Here is a 16,760-nt window from a genome sequence, read left to right on the forward strand (position 1 = left end):
CTAAGCATCTAGGTGCTGGGGACCTCAATGGGGGAGGAAGGTGCACACCTCAGGCATTGAGGTGCAAGCACTGCAGAAGAGGCTGTGAGGTGCCCTGGACAAAGGGGTGCTGCATGGATGTGGGGGGCACCCCATCTCCTTGACACCTAGGATTTCCCCAGTTTCATCATTTCCCTCGCTTTCCTTGCCGTTTCCCTGTCTCTTCTCTGGGGATTTTTTCCCTTTTTTTTTTCTTTTAAGATTTTTTTCCTTTTTTGATGTGGACCATTTTAAGTCTGTATTCAGTTTGTTACAATATTGCTTTTATTGTATGGTTTTGGCTTTTTGGCTGAGAGGCATGTGGGATCTTAGCTCCCAGACCAGAGATTAAACCCACACCCAGGGCACTGGAAGCAAGGTCTTAAACACTTGACTGCCAGGGAAGTCCCTTTCGTTCTTTTCATAACAACACTAACATCACTGGAGCTTCCCAGGTGGCTCAGCAGTAAAGAGCCAGCCCCATGGATCTTTATTTCAAACCCTGGCTCTCTGATCTCTTCCGAGTGGTGTAGAGACAGCAGGGGGCCTGGCTCACCCCCTCCACGCCCCTCAGTGCTGCGAGGAGCCCTCCTGTCCTGTGTGGCCAACTCCTGCTCTCCTCTGCGTGCTTTGCATGTCCTAACCATTCAGCCAAACGTGAGGGAACTTGGCTTCATTTTCATGTTTTGCTCAGGTAATAAATTCACTTCTCTGGAGCTACAACGACTTGTCCTGCCAAGATGTCTCAGTGTCCCCAGGACACAAGGAAAGACCACCCCTTCAGTGTGTGTGGCTCCCGGCCTGGCAACAGCTGTGGAAAATCTGGATGCCCCTTAACCTATTTCAGCTGAAGGCCTCCTCTGTCCCTGTGACGAACTGCTACTATTTTAAGATTGAAAGAGTTTTAGGAGATTTCAGAAATTTACAGTTTTAGATTAGAAGAATTCAATCTAATGTTTTCAAGGGAATTCTTACACGAGGCCCGTAAATTCTAGAACAAGGCAGCCACAGATTCCAACGGAACTGATCTGCATGGAACTCCCTCTGAAACCTTCTCCCTGGTGAGCTCTGGAAAATATTGGCTGCCCACAACCTGGGGGCACAGCCAACAGTGCCCTGCCCCCATCGCCATGGCCGTGGGCCTGGTGCCGGGCGCCGCGGGCGGGCACAGCTGCGGCCACGCCGGTTGGCCCCGGCCTGCCGCCTGTCACAGGCTGTTTACCTGAGGATGGATTTCGAGGCCACAGGGCCCGACTCTGTCTCGAGGGTAGAGGAAAATGTGTGCAGCTATTTTAAAGCCAGGGGCTGGACATCTTGTCCGCAGTCTGCCTTTCACAGGGAAACACAGACTCATCTAGGGAGGGGACACTCTCCAAACAAGCCCTGCGACACTTGAGGGGCCACCTTCAGACAGAAAAGAAGAAGGGACAAAGGGTCTCCCATGTGCCTGCAGGGAGGGGTGCACACAGGCCTGGGGGTGGTGCCGGGAGAGCCTTGTGGGGCTGCTTGGGGCATACTCATGCCCATGGCACCTGTGCATACACATGCACACATGAGTGTGTGCTCACATTCATATACACAGACACAGACAGGCACGCAGTCACGTCCATCGCACACCCACACTCACATATGTGCACACAAATGTGAACGCACATGCACTGACATGTACAAATACACATGTACTTCCACAGACAACTCACTAACACACACACATGCTCCCTCTCAGCTCACACACTCATAAACATATACTCACACTCATTCCTACATACCTGCGCACCCACATAGACACCCATACACACACATCTTCACACACAGCACACACACACAAACTCACACACTCACACAGTACCCCTCACACTCAAACACATGAGGGCAGGGTCTCCAGGTCTCTGAGCCTTCTCAGAAGGCTTGGCATCTTCGACCGTGGGTGCCTCCCGGAACCCAGGGGGCTTGTGGTCCTTGTGACCCCAGACGCCAAGTGGGGTTTGTGTGGAAGTGGATTTGTACTCTTTCTCTCCTCCATCCTCTGCCTGGAGGACAACGGGCTTCTGTGGTGTCTCTGAAGCTGGCTGGGGGCTGTGGTGAGTTCTCCTTGGCCAGTTGAACCATGATGACCAGGTTCATGGACTCCAGAAGTTCACGAGCAATTTGCCTCTTCCTGTTTGATTACCTGTATTTTGTCAGCTGAAGTTTGTTCTATGCAAACTGCTCCCCCTCTCAGCATCCTTTCCTCCTTCCCAGGTGTTCTCCTGCAGCTGTGGGGAATGAAGTCACCTGCTCGTCTCTAACCTCTGGTTGTCTTGAAAAAGGCAAGACAAGCAAATGCACGTGAGATGTTCCAGGGAGCTTTGGATACAGAAGGTGAGTCAGGACCCTCTTCCTATATTATCTGGAAAACAAATCTAGTTTTGGGCATTTAAATTATTGGTACTGCACAGACTACTACAAAAATTTTTGTTAAAATTAAAGGTTATTAATACTTCTTTTTCAACCAATCAAATCATTTTCATGTTCACATGATTCCTTGCAGGACATATTCATACAATAAAGTTTCTGGAGTTTTGTAAACAATTCGCCCTCAAGTTCTCTGAATCCCTGGGGCCTAATCTTTATTCTCCAGGATAATCAGTCATCCTTCTAGGTAGATGTTGATATCTTCTAGGTAGATACAGATATTATTGGAGAAGGTAGTAAAACAAAGAAATTAGGAAGAAGGACCACACAAGAGTCAGTCTCTTTTTGCATGTGTGATAAAACATATGCCTTATTGTTGTTGTTCAGTCTCCCAGTCGTGTCTGATGCTTTGTGACCTCATGGACTGTATCACACCAGGCCTCCCTGTCCCTAGCCATCTTCTGAAGCTTGCCCAAGTTCATGTCTATTGCGCTGGTGATACCATCCCACCATCTGATCCTCTGATGCCTTCTTTTCCTTCTGCCCTCAATCTTTCCCAGCACTAGGGACTTTCCCAATGAATTGACTGTTCCCATCAGGTGACCAAAATACTGGAGCTTCAGCTTCAGCATCAGTCCTTCCAGTGCCTTATAATCATAGTCATTTTTAAGTGTACAGCTGAGTGGCACTAAGTGTATTCACATTATTGTACAACCACCACCAGCATCCAATTCCGGAAGTCTTGCCTGTTGCAAAATGAAACTCTGTTCCCATCAACCACTGACTCCTTATTTGTCCCTCTCCCAGCTCCTGGCAACCATGATTTTACTTTCTGTCACTGTGAATTGGACTATTCTAGATACTTATGTAAATGAGGTTGTGCATGTTTGTTCCCTGTGACCAGCCTATTTCACTTGGCATAATGTCTTTATGCCTTCCCTTGTGGCTCAGCTGGTAAAGAATCCATCTGCAATGTGGGAGACCTGGGATCAATCCCTGGGTTGGGAAGATCCCCTGGAGAAGGGAAAGGCTACCCACTCCAGTATTCTGGCATGGAGAATTCCATGGACTGTATAGTCCATGGGGTCGCAAGGAGTTGGACACAACTGAGCGATTTTCACTTTCACTTTCAATGCCTTTAAGGTATATTAACATGCATTAGAGTTTCTTCACCTTCAGCTGACAAAAGTCTTATTCGTAGTCTTATTAAAAGACCTAGTAACTACAGACTTCTTGTTGAACTGACCCTCACTTGGAAGTTTAGAGTCTTGGTTTCCTTATCTGTAAAAAGACTTGACAAAGGCCACACAGTAAGTGAAGTAGGGACGGCCATAAGCCAGAAATGACACCAAGTTCTACCTGAGGCTCAGAAGAGCAGTTCAGAGAGGCCCCAGCAGGACCCAGAGGCACATGGGATGGTTTTCAGGCTCAGATTATGATCTCCTTATAGCAAAATTCAGACTTAAATGGAAGAAAGTAGGGAAAACCACTAGATCATTCAGGTATGACCTAAATCAAATTCCTTACAATTATACAGTAGAAGTGACAAATAGATTCAAGGGATTAGAGCAGATAGAGTCTCTGAAGAACTTTGGATGGAGGTTTGCAACATTGTATAGGAGGCAGTGATCAAGACCATCCTAAAGAAAAAGAAATGCAAAGAGGCAAAATGGTGGTCTGAGGAAGCCTTACAAATAGCTGATAAAAGACGAGAAGTGAAAGGCAAAGGAGAAAAGGAAAGATATACCCACTTGAATGCAGAGTTTCAAAGAATAGCAAGAAGAAATAAGAAAGCCTTCCTCAGTGATCAGTGCAAAGAAATAGAGGAAAACAATAGAATGGGAAAGACTAGAGATCTCTTCAAGAAAATTAGAGATACCAAGGGAACATTTCATGCAAAAGTGGGCACAGTAAAGGACAAAAATTGTATGGACATAACAGAAGCAGATGATATTAAGAAGAGGTGGCAAGAATACACAGAAGAACTATCCAAAAAAATCTTCATGACCCAGATAACCATGATGAGGTGATCACTCACCTAGAGCCAGACATCCTGGAATGGGAAGTCAAATCAGCCTTAGGAAACATCACTACCAACAAAGCTAGTGGAGGTGATGGAATTCCAGTTGAGGTATTTCAAATCCTAAAAGATGATGCTATGAAAGTGCTGCACTCAATATGCCAGCAAATTTGAAAAAACTCAGCAGTGGTCACAGGACTGGAAAAGGTCAGTTTTCATTCCAATCCCAAAGAAGGACAATGCCAAAGAATCTTCAAACTACCACACAGTTGCACTCATGTCACACGCTAGCAAAGTAATGCTCAAAATTCTCCAAACCAGCCTTCAATAGTACATGAACCTTCAACTTCCAGATGTTTAAGCTGGATTTAGAAAAGGCAGAGGAACCAGAGTCAAATTGCCAACATCCATTGGATCATCGAAAAACCAAGGGAGTTCCATCTGCTTCTACTTCTGCTTTATTGACTATGCCAAAGCCTTTGACTGTGTGGATCACAACAAACTGTGGAAAACTCTTCAAGAGATAGGAATACCAGGCCACCCAAACTGATTCCTGAGAAATCTGTATACAGGTCAAGAAGCAACAGTTAGAACTGGACATGGAACTACAGACTGGTTCCAAATTGGGAAAGGAGTACTTCAAGGCTGTATGTTGTCACCTTGCTTATTTAACTTATATACAGAGTACATCATGCAAAATGCCAGCCTGGATGAAGTGCAACCTGGAATCAAGACTGCTTGGAGAAATATAAATAACCTTAGATATGCAGATGACAGCACCCTTATGGCAGAAAGCGAAGAGGAACTAAACAGCCTCTTGATGAAAGTGAAAGAGGAGAGTGAAAAACCTGGCTTAAGACTCAACATTCAAAAAAACTATGATCATAGCAGCAGGTCCCATCACTTTATGGGCAATAGATGGGGAAACAATGGAAACAGTGAGAGGCTTTATTTCTGGGGGCTCCAAAATCACTGCAGATGGTGACTGCAGCCATGAAATTAAAAGATGCTTTCTCCTTGGATGAAAAGTTACGACCAACCTAGACAGCATATTAAAAAATAGAGACATTACTTGGCCAACAAAGGTCCACCTAGTCAAAGCTATGGTTTTTCCAGTAGTCATGTATGGATGTGAGAGTTGGACCATAAAGAAAGTTGAGCCCCAAAGAACTGATGCTTTTGAACTGTGGTGTTGGAGAAGACTCTTGAGAGTATTTTGGACAGCAAGGAAATTCAACTAGTCAATCCTAAAGGAAATCAATCCTGAATATTCCTTGGAGGACTGATGCAGAAGCTGAAATGCCAATACTTTGGCCACCTAATGTGAAGAACTGACTCATCAGGAAAGGACCCTGATGCTGGGAAGGACTGAAGGCGGGAGGAGAAGGGGATGACAGAGGATGAGATGGTTGGATAGCATCACTGACTCGATGGACATGAGTTTGAGCAAGCTCTGGGAGTTGGCAATGGACAGGGAAGCCTGGAGTACAGTAATCCATGGGATCACAAAGAGTCGGACACAACTGAGTGACTGAACTGAACTGAACTTAGTCCTCAGCCATGCTCAGGTGGGCAGCCTTAGACCTTCAGTAGGTTTGCCAGGCACGTTCCCAGAAAGAGGCAGATTCTGGGGGCCTATTCTCAGTGGGCCATCAGGCACCTGTTGGTGTGATTTTGGTGAAGGTAGAATTTCTCCAGCTGAAGTTGCTCAGCAGATATGCACACACACACACTCACAGACACACACCGGAGAGACCAGTTTTTCCTTATAGTGACCAGGGGGACATCTAGTCTAAAGACAGTGCAGCCTCAGAGCTGCAGGAGGCCCAGAGTCTGGCATGGGGACTGCCTGGCCATGGGGGTTACTGAATGAATGAAGAGCTTCTGAGGTCAGCTCTGTCATAACCAGGAATGTTTCTCTCTCTCTCTCTCTCTCTTTTTTTTTTTTTTTTTTGTATGTGGATGGTTCTAACTTCTCATGCAGATATTGCATTTGGAAGAAGAAGCATTTTTTTTAAATTTCTTAAAGCATTAAACTAGGGAAAAAATGCATTTGGAAAATGTAAACATACCTGCAAAAATGAATGCCTGTTTTATTCTTCTTCTGAAAAGGCCAACATAAAGGAAACTAATCTTGGGAAAAAGCAGAGAACAAAACCCCACAACCCTCTTGTGCGTCCTTCCTGTCGGGCTACCACTCCTATCTAAAATCTATCTTAAAAGACCCTTGGATTCAAGTCAATGTATGGCAAAACCAATACAATATTGTAAAGTAAAATAAATAAATTTTTTTAAAAAGAGTGGATAAATTAAAAAAAAAAAAAAAACCCTTGGAGGAGAGAGAAGGAGAGCGGGTACTGGGTGCTGTCCTAGAGAAGGGGAGGTAGGATGCCTGGCTAGTGCTGCTCCCCCATCCCTGGGCACCAAGCCCCCTTCACCACAAGTCAGCCAAGACAGAACCATTCAGGTGGGTTGGTAAATAGCAGATCTTCTGAGAAGGGTGCCTTTCATCTCTGCCCTGGAAATCCTCCCATCAGAGGATTATCATAGTTATGTATTTCTGGCCCCCTTCTCAGCAATTCTAAGTTTTCGAGGGGAGATGGACACAGAAGTTTTGAAGAAGTGCTCCCCCTGCCGCCACCACCGCCAGTGATTTTAATATGCATCTGGTACTAAGACCCATTTAGGAGATGAGGGGAAACCCAGAGCTCTCACTGGGGAGGGTTCCCAGGCTGGAGGGTCCTTGACCACGATCTCTAAATTCAGCTCTCTTCCAGTTCCCAGGGGCATGAAGACTCAGAGCCAGATTGACCTGGCCCCCAGTGGATAAGATCTCAGGAAGGCAAACAAACATATTTCCTGTGGAAGCAAAACCTGTCTATTCAGGTGATCAACAAATAATCTTAAATTCTCTCATTTTTTTTTTCCTTAAGAAATGAGTAACATGGCCCTTCCCTGGTGGTCCAGTGGTTAAAACTCTGCACTCCCAAAGCAGGAGGTGGGGCTTTGACCCCTGGTCAGGAGTCACTAATGGTAAAGAACGTGTCTGCCAATACAGGAGACATAAGAGATGCAGGTTGGATCCCTGGGTCGGAAAGATCCCCTGGAGGAAGGCATGGCAACCCACTCCAGTACTCTTGCCTGGAGAATTGCATGCACAGAGCAGCCTGGCAGCCTGCAGTCCTAGGGTCACATAGAGTCGGATACAACAGAAGTCAGTTAGCAGCACATGCATATAGGCAACTAAGGTCCCACTTGCTGCATGTGGCACAGCGAAGCCAAAAGAAAGGAAAAAGAAATGACTCTGTGACAGCCATGAACCTCCCACCTCGCCACCTCCGGTATCTGCATTAGCCCCTGCCCTCACCCTGGCTGAAGCTTGGCTCCCCGCCTGCCCCGCCTCACTATTCCTGGCATCCCGCATGCCGTCAGCCCAGGGGAGGGGAGGGATTTTTCAGCTCTGCCTTCCTGTGGGTGAGGCCCCCCCCCCGGTTCTCTTCCAACAGAGCTGTGGCTCATCTCCACGTGTGAGTGCCAGTTCTCAGGTTTATTCTGATCTGCGGGGATGAGAAAGGAGGGGATTCAGGGCTCTAGCTACAAAGTTCCTTTCTTCCCCTACGTCACTCTGAAGGTCGCCTACCCTACCAGGACAGGGGCAGTGGCAGCCAGAGACAGTTACCCAACGAGTGAAAAGTAACTTAGATGAGGAACGGCAGAGCTGGAGGGACGTTCATTCTTAGACCTTCTCAGTGCTCACCGACTTAGAGCCACATCTGAAAACAACAGCAAAGAATAGAAGGGATTTGTCAAGATAAAGGGATGCCCTGCAAAAAGAAATAGGGTGATCCCGTCCAGAAATTTCCAGCTAGCTTTCTGGAAGGCCACCCCAGGACTAATCAGAGCGAGTAAGACAAGAGTAATAGATGCCTCTGTTTGCTAATGCCTGCCATTGCGAGGGACTGTGCTTCATCTTCATTATCTGATTTAAGATTTCAATGAATATATCAAGACAAGCAATGTTATTGTCTCCACTTTACAGATGAGGAAACCGAGGCTCCGAGAGGCTGGCTCCTTTGCCCAGAGTCACACAGTCACTAAATGCTAGCAATGGATTCCAACCCAAGTTGTTTTATTGGAGACTGTATGACCTCCAATATTAACTATCATTTCTTCATCAAAATATTTCCCTACTGGGCATCCTCACTGCCACCCTCCTGTCAACTCTTACCAGCTGTACCTGGGTCAGAATCCATTTTGCAGTGTAGGGTGCAGTGTTACCAAAACAGCCTGCTATTCAATACCCTTCTCTGTATCTATGGGGTAAAGCTCTGGGTGTATCACCTTCAAGCCCAGCACAATAATTCTCCAGGAAAATAGCCTAAGCAGGTACACATTCTTAACCCTGGCCTTTCTCTCCTGGGCTTCCTTCTCAAGTCCTCCCTTCTTGTTACTTATTGAGTCCCTACCTGTCCTTCCAGGGGGCCATGTGGGGTCATGACAGTCACGGATTCCGGAGTCAGCCAGACCCCAGTCATTCATTACCTCTGCAGTGGGGCTATAGTGTAACAAATGCGAGAGAGTAAAGCAAAGGACCAGAAGACGCTTGGTAGCCAATAAATCAGCATTTTGAAAACTGAGTCACATCTAAGGCATGGGTTGGGGCCAGAATTTTTATGTGTTGACTTGGACAGCATCCTTCCACATCCAGTCAAGCTCTTTTTCTTGTCGGAGTTTAAATGTTCCTCCTTTGCCTCCCCTCCCCAATCCCCTGAACTGAAATTCCTGGTTCCTTTCTCTCACTGTGTAGCATTTCCCTTTCCTGCAAATCCTTCAATTTGGCAACAAAATGAACTGCACATTCTTTATTTTTCCTCACTGACAAACTGTTTACTGAATTTTGTAGCAGTGTGGGGTATCTCTTTTGGATCTTAGAGTCTCAGGATTCAGAGTGGTGGCAATATGGACATGGTGAATTGGAGAATTTGGTCTCCCACGAGTACCTGCTGCTATACCCTTGATTCTGCAATGGCTGCCAGGTGGTCACCCCTCCACTGGAGCTGTCCTTCTCCATGGCCAACGAGAGAGCATTGGCAGTGAACTGCAAGCATTCTTCCTTGGTCACGCCTTCCCAGCAGGTAGCATCGACATAGTCATAGATATAGGAGCTCCCAGAGCCTGTGATGGCAAAAGCCTGTCATCATAACCACCATGGGCACCCCCTTCTTGGGGGTCCCAGCCAGCAGTGATGATTCCTGCCATCAGGCCTTCTTGGTATCAGGGACAAATCTCCTTAAGAAGGCTGGCCACGGTGTGTACCAGTGGAGGCTCATTCAGTTCAATGCTGCGGAAACCAAGCTGATAAGTGACTACGTCGGCTCCTGCCTGGGTATCAGCTGCTGAGCCTGAAGGGCAGCAGAAAATACAGTCGTGAATAGGGATCACCTTGGCAATGTAGGACTCAGTGGTTGTCCTGGAGCCTGCTCCTAGAACCACACCCCCATCAACTTACACAGCCGTGAGTGGTCCCTGTGGAAACTTGCTGGTTCTCCCAGTTGGGGGCGATGGCTTCAGGCCCCCAGGCTGGTGCCGGCCCAACTCCCAGAGCAGCTACTGAGGTGGCTGCCATCTTCTTCCTCCTGAATTGTACATTCTTGAAGTCAGCTTCTCAGGGGTTTTTTGCTTTCTTGGACATTGTGCTAGGTACACAGTGGGGTAGTAAGACCATTCTGGACACTGACTCATCGAAACAGTTATTTTTGGACTCTGTTTAGAACAAGAGAAACTCCAGGTGACTGCAGCAGTGCTGGGTCTGAGCACTCCGGGGAAGGCTCAGATGCTTATTGCTAACGCAGGCCACCTGGACCTGTAGCATCTTCCACACCAGGGGTGAAAACCCGCCAGACCACACCCTGGCCTGGGAGCAGGGCCATTCACCTCGCTGTCTTTCATACGTGGGAACAGCTTGATTAATACAGGTGATAGGATATACCAAAGTGGTAATTTTCCAGCCTGTGGGGCAGAAGATCTCTGGAGAGAAGCAGAGTTACCCCCCGAGAGCGTGGCCTGTGGGCTGAGTGACACTATGCTTCCTAACCGAGGTGTATTTCACTGAACTTTGGATGCCTTACAACTTTACGGGTTGTAAACCCATCAGTGTTTACGTGCACTAGAAAATAAACACTGACATCAGATTATCGGCCAAGATTTCATCAATGGTCAAGAATACAACATTACTATAAATACCGAAGCCTAAAACAGAAAGCATTCTTTGAATTTGCTAAAATAGTATATGGACTATTTTTTTAATTAAAGTAGCCATCTCCTTAAGCCAGACTTAGTAACATTCAAGTTTACTTTAAAATGTGAACTGAACCTACAGTACCATTTTCCATTTTTCAATGGCTGTAAGAAACACAGCTATTAAGGGCGATTTTGATCTTAAAAGAGACCTTCCTTCTCAATAATGTGGAAACTCCCTGGGGGGTTCCTGTGAAAATCATTATCTCTCAGGGAGCAGATGAAGATTGAGCAGTGGGTCCCAGAAGAGCTGCTGATTAGAAACAATCAGTAAGGGAACAGGTCTATCCCGAAGTGTGGCTACCACACTCTGATCGTGTTACACTCTAAAGTGAATATACTGTAGTTTCTGCCAAAATCACAGAAGGCCATAAAATAGACAAAGAATCATTACCCCTGGGGAGTGAAGAAGGCAGGGTGTTTGCTGTCAAAGTATTTCCTTAAACTCGTGGCTCCCTCAGATTCTTCCGAAGCACATCCTCCTATCCATAATCACATTTAAATCTCATAAGTCTGACCAGAAAATCCACCTGGGAGACTTCTGCCTTGGGACTATTCATGTGGCCATGGACGTTCAGAGAGGACGTTGCACACGGTCTGGACATGAAGCCTACCCAGAAGTCTTGGAATCACACAGGCACTTTCGAGAAGCTGTGTGAAATTCTGAATGACCATGACTTGTGTTTTTACAACTTGGTTTCTGAGGCCCGAAGGACTGAATCTCAAATACTGAAAAACCGATTGACATTGGAAGATCAAAGCATTTAGTAGTTGCAAGAAGACATGTCAACAATGATGTCATCATTTGATCATAGCAGCCTTGGTGGATTTGATGGGATTCTGTGGCTGTCCTGGCATCAGAGACTTAGTGATGCTGAAGATGCTGCCTCCTGAGTCTGCCTTCTGGTTCCTCAAAGGCAGCAGTGGCCCCTCGTCTGCCTGTGTCACTTCTACACTCAGGCCACTGCCCTCAGAGGGGCCCCCTTCTCCCTTAGCTGGACACCCTCTCAGGGTGTGAACCCAGGAGGCATCATCACCTTCAGAATACCTTCCTCACTTCTTCTGAAGATCAGAGTCTCAGAACCTAGAGGTCATCTGTGTAGTTCATGTGACCAGATTTGTCTCCTGGTGTCTGCTCTGGGCTGGGAAGGACAGGAGGCAAGGCTTGGAGAGGACTCCCTTTCTGTTAACAACTCAGTGATCTGGATGCCAAAGGAACAAATCATTCTAGCTCTGCATTTCTTATCAGTTCTAAATGGCTGTTTCTGTGGACCGTTTCTCTAGAGGTTTTAATGGACCCTATTAGACTCACATCTAAGACTCCAGGATAATTAGAAATACACTCAAGCTTCTTGACATCCAGTGAGATTCAACTTTTCCTATTTGCCAGAAAGATGATTTTACCCAAATTAGGGGAAAATTGCCAGCAAGACAAGTGATAAAACAATGAATGGTTTCTTTGAACTGAAGTTCTTGAAGGCAAAGCATTATTGAAACCAGACACAAACATACCTTGGGGTCTTTTTGGCTGGAAGTCATCAGGCCCAGCAGAGCTGGTGGCTGTCTGTCCAGGGCCGGCTCTCAGAGGGCTGTTCCTCAGTCTTTAGGGGAAGTGGACCACTTAAAACTAAGGCCAAATGTTATGTCCCTTGCCTGGAATTTGTGGAGTTCCTGCTACAAATACAGACAGGACTAGTTATCTGGTGCTGACAGCTAGCTCCAAATACTCTTAACGGGAGTCAGAAGCAACTCCCCAGACCCTTTAGAGCATAGGGCAAAGGGCCCATGACCTAAGGGATTAAGGGGTGACAAAGACTGAAATCCCAGGAGCCATAACCCAAGAATCAACAAGAGCTTGCTCCTAGAGGATGCTAGCATGTGTCCTTTTTCTCTGATTGTAGGAGCTGAAATTTAGCTCCTACTGAGTTGGGAGACTAGGTTTGACATAAATACACTAACATGTGTAAAACAGCTAGCTAGTGGGAAGCTGCTGCATAGCACAGGGAGCTCAGCTGGATGCTCTCTGATGACCTGGAGGGGTGGGATGAGGACAGGGGTGGGAGGGACACCCAAGAGGGAGGGGTTATATGTATATGTATAGCTGATTCACTTTGTTGTACAGCAGAAACTAACAACATTGTAAAGCAATTATACAGCAATTAAAAAAATACCATTGATTCCTTTGTGTCTTACTAAAGGATTTGGGGGCTTCTGGTTTGTACGTTGGTGTTAAAAATGAAAATGAACCTTATACCTGCTTTCCACAAGTGTGGCTGGGGTGTCAGGGACACCGACCCGGCCAGGAACACATTGTGACCTGGATGACTCACTTTGCAGTGTGATGCAGGTGGCTTTGCACCAGGCAGCTCCCCAGAATTATGGCTCGAGGATCCCCTGAGCAGACTGGGAGGGGGCACAGCACCCTCGCTCCTCCACTGCCCAGCTTGCTCAAGTAGAGGTGGGCAGGTCTATACAGAGTGGGGCAGGGGTGGGGGGGCGGTGGGGCTTCCCGTCCAGACCCTTCCCGCAGCCTGCCTGCTTCCTTCTGCCCCTGGATGGAACACGCCATGTACAACATCCATAGGTACCAGGGTAGCATCTTCATGTCCTGTCTGGCTTCTATCTTTTTCTCATTTTAATGCATAAAATACAGCCTCGCCTTTGGTGCTTGTGATTTTGCTTTGTTTGACATAATCTGGCCCAGACATCCTAGTTCTTTCCCTGTGGTTGATCATTTCCAGACCGATTCTGAAAAGGCCAAGCTCTCCTGTTCTCTCACCTTGCCGTTACGGAGGAATCAAACCCCGTGCAAGGGACCTGCAGAGGCAGACAGGCCAGGATGCCCAACACACGTCTCTCCAGGCTCCTTGGCAGGGATAGCCTTTGTTTTCCGTTGAAATAGTCATTAGCCTGTTGGCTGCTCTGACTTTGTACTGTTTGGAGGAACCAGCAGGACACATGAGTAAAGCCTGGGACTACAGCGGTCCCCTTTCTGGAGCCAGACCGGGCTGGCTGGCCTTGGCCTTGGCCAGCACTGGCCAGCACTGCTTGCAGCCAGGCCAGGCTCAGAGGGGGCCCAGAGGCCTCTGGTCCCCAGGTCATCACCTCATCAGCTCCCTGGGGTCTCAAACAAACACTGCCTTCCCAGCCAAGGAAATAATGCGTTCCTTGTGATGCAAAGCCCCCTGGGGGGCTCGCGAGGAGCTTCCTGGCCCCACTTTGAGCGCAGCTGTCAGAGGTTCCTCGGCAAAGCAGCTGGACGGTGGGCCCAGCTGGGCTCAGGTGGGCAAACAGTAGTTCAGAAGGGAGAGCCGGTGTGGGGGGGCGGGTGCTGGATGTGTATTCCCACCCCCCTCCCAGGGAGGTGCAGGCTCCCTGTGGCTTAGCGATGTAGATTTCTCCTCCATTTTCCGGTGTCAAAGCTAGAAACCTGGTTGGAGGCTTCTCAGGGCGTCACACCTGGGACCACTCCTTCCAGAAGGAGGGATTGCACTGACGTTTCAGGGATGCTGGTTGAATCCTGGCTCTGAGTCTTTTCAAGGAAAGCATCTTTTGCGGGGAGGGGTCTGGGGCTTTTGCACCCACATCTCTCCCAGGGACCGCTCCCCCTGATATTCAAGGGCACCTATGATTTTCTTAGTGACCAATGCCTGCTTAAAGATTTCGGCCTCTGTCCCTCCTCCCCTTCACTACAGACACTTGTTACAAACAAAACAAAACCTCTTGGGGACTTCCCTGGTGGTCCAGTTAAATACTGGAATCCACCTTTCAGTGCAGAGGATGTGAGTTCCAGCCCTGGATGGGGAACTCAGATCCCACATGCCTAGGGGCAACTAAGCCCATGGCCCACAATGAAGACCCAATGCAGCCAAAAAAAAAAAAAAACACAACAGTAAACCTCTTGAACATCATACCACTATGATTGGCAAGATCCTGATCCCTATTTTCTGAGAGCAACAGGTTCACCCAAACATCACTGCTTCAGTCTGGCCCCACACAAGGTCCCTCCCTTCTCCTTGAGAGCGGGACCAGGCCCGGCATGCCTGCTGGCCCTGATGTCCAGCTGGACGCTGGACACAGTGCACTTTAAAAAAAATATTTTATTTATTTATTTATATTAATTGGAGGATGATTACAATATTGTGATGGTTTTTGCCATACATCAGTATGAATCGGCCATTGGTATACATGTGTTCCGTCCATCTTCAACTTCCCTCCTACCTCCCTGCCGACCTATCCCTCCAGGTTGTCACAGAGCATAGATTTGAATTCTACCCCTTACACAAGGTTTTAAGACTCCCACCTGCATCTTCCTTGTTGACACTGATGCCCCCGACTCCTGATTTCTGCTTCCAAAGAGCCGCATCTGAGGCATTCTTCAAAGCCCTATTTGTCTTACAGACTTGTGTAATAACTGGAGCCTCTGATTTTTTTCTTTTCATCTTCCTACACCTTTCCACTGTTTATCATGTTCCATAAATTAGCATCTGAACATCTGTTTTATTTCTCAATCTTTTGTACCAAACAAGTTTGCAGTCTTATATCCTAGTGCTGCTGCTAAGTCACTTCAGTCGTGTCCGACTCTGTGCGACCCCATAGACGGCAGCCTACCAGGCTCCCCGTCCCTGGGATTCTCCAGGCAAGAACACTGGAGTGGGTTGCCATTTCCTTCTCCAATGAATGAAAGTGAAAAGTGAAAGTGAAGTTGCTCAGTCGTGTCTGACTCTTCGTGACCCCATGGACTGCAGCCCACCAGGTTCCTCCGCCCATGGGATTTTCCAGGCAAGAGTACTGGAATGGGGTGCCATTGCTGAGCATTAGAAAAATGTATAAACATGCACGTGTGTAAGGCACAGCACAACACACAAGCAACTAGAAGCTGGATTGTTCACCATATGGTAAGTCTATTCAATTTGTAAATGAGCTCCCAGTGGGGAGAAATCATGGTTTTTCTCTTATGACCATTATCTCTTAATATCATTTCAAAAATGTATACATTATAAACTAATAGTTTTTAAATTGAAGTATAGTTGTTTAACAGTATTGTGTTAATTTCAGTTATACAGCAAAGTGATTTGGCTATGTATGTATATAGATAGATAGATAGATATGTATTTCTACTTATTTATTCAGATTATTTTCCATTATAGTTTATTACAAGATACTGAATTTAGTTCCTTGTGTTATCCTAGTTTATGTGTAGTAGTTTGCATCTATTGATCCCATACTTCTAATTTATCCCCCTTCCCTCTCCCTCTGGTAACCATAAGTTTGCTTTTTTATGTCAATGAGGCTGTTTCTTTTTTGTTTATAGCTTCATTTGTATTACTTCTTTAGGCTCCACATATAAGTGACATATAATATTTGTTCTTCTCTATCTGATTGCTGGGAGAAATATCAACCACCTCAGATATGCAGATGATATCACTCTAAAGGCAGAAAGCAAAGAGGAACTAAAGAGCCTCTTGATGAAGGTGAAAGAGAATGCAAGAGCTGGCTTAAAACTCAGCATTCAAAAAATGAAGATCATGGCATCTGGTCTTGTCACTTCATGGCAAATAGATGGGGAAACAATGGAAATAGTGGCAGATTTTGTTTTCTTTGGGCTCCCAAATCACTGAGGACAGTGACTGCAGCCATGAAATTCAAAGATGCTTGCTCCTTGGGAGAAAAGGTCTGTCAAAGCTAGACAGTGTATTAAAAAGCAGAGCTGTGCAGCTGCACCCTGAATCTGGCAGGAAAGGGTGTGGGGTAGTCCTCCTGCCCCAGTGGACCCAAGAGGCAGAAGGGGCAATGAGGAGCCGCTTGGCGTCTCCCCCCATCCAGCCGGGGTGGCCCTTGCACGGGGCAGGCAGAAACTGAAGCCAGAGAATCTCTCATTGGACACCCAGGAGGTTCAGAAGGCAGGGCAGACAGGGGGCTGAGTGACACCAGCATGTCATGGGGAAGGAGGCCAGACACCAGCCCCTCTCTCAACCCCTCATCTCCCAGAGCACAGTTGCCCCCTGTGAGTCCTGCTCCCCACCCACTG

At 47.0% G+C, this 16,760-nt stretch overlaps 1 pseudogene; it reads right to left on the reverse strand.

Moving 5' to 3' along the window:
- Positions 1 to 9,375: 9,375 nt before the first annotated feature.
- On the reverse strand, positions 9,376 to 10,088 carry LOC133258841 (proteasome subunit beta type-6-like; annotated as a pseudogene).
- Between the last annotated feature and the right edge of the window lie 6,672 nt (positions 10,089 to 16,760).

Source organism: Bos javanicus, chromosome 13 (genome assembly GCF_032452875.1).
Source record: "Bos javanicus breed banteng chromosome 13, ARS-OSU_banteng_1.0, whole genome shotgun sequence".
Lineage (NCBI taxonomy): Eukaryota > Metazoa > Chordata > Mammalia > Artiodactyla > Bovidae > Bos > Bos javanicus.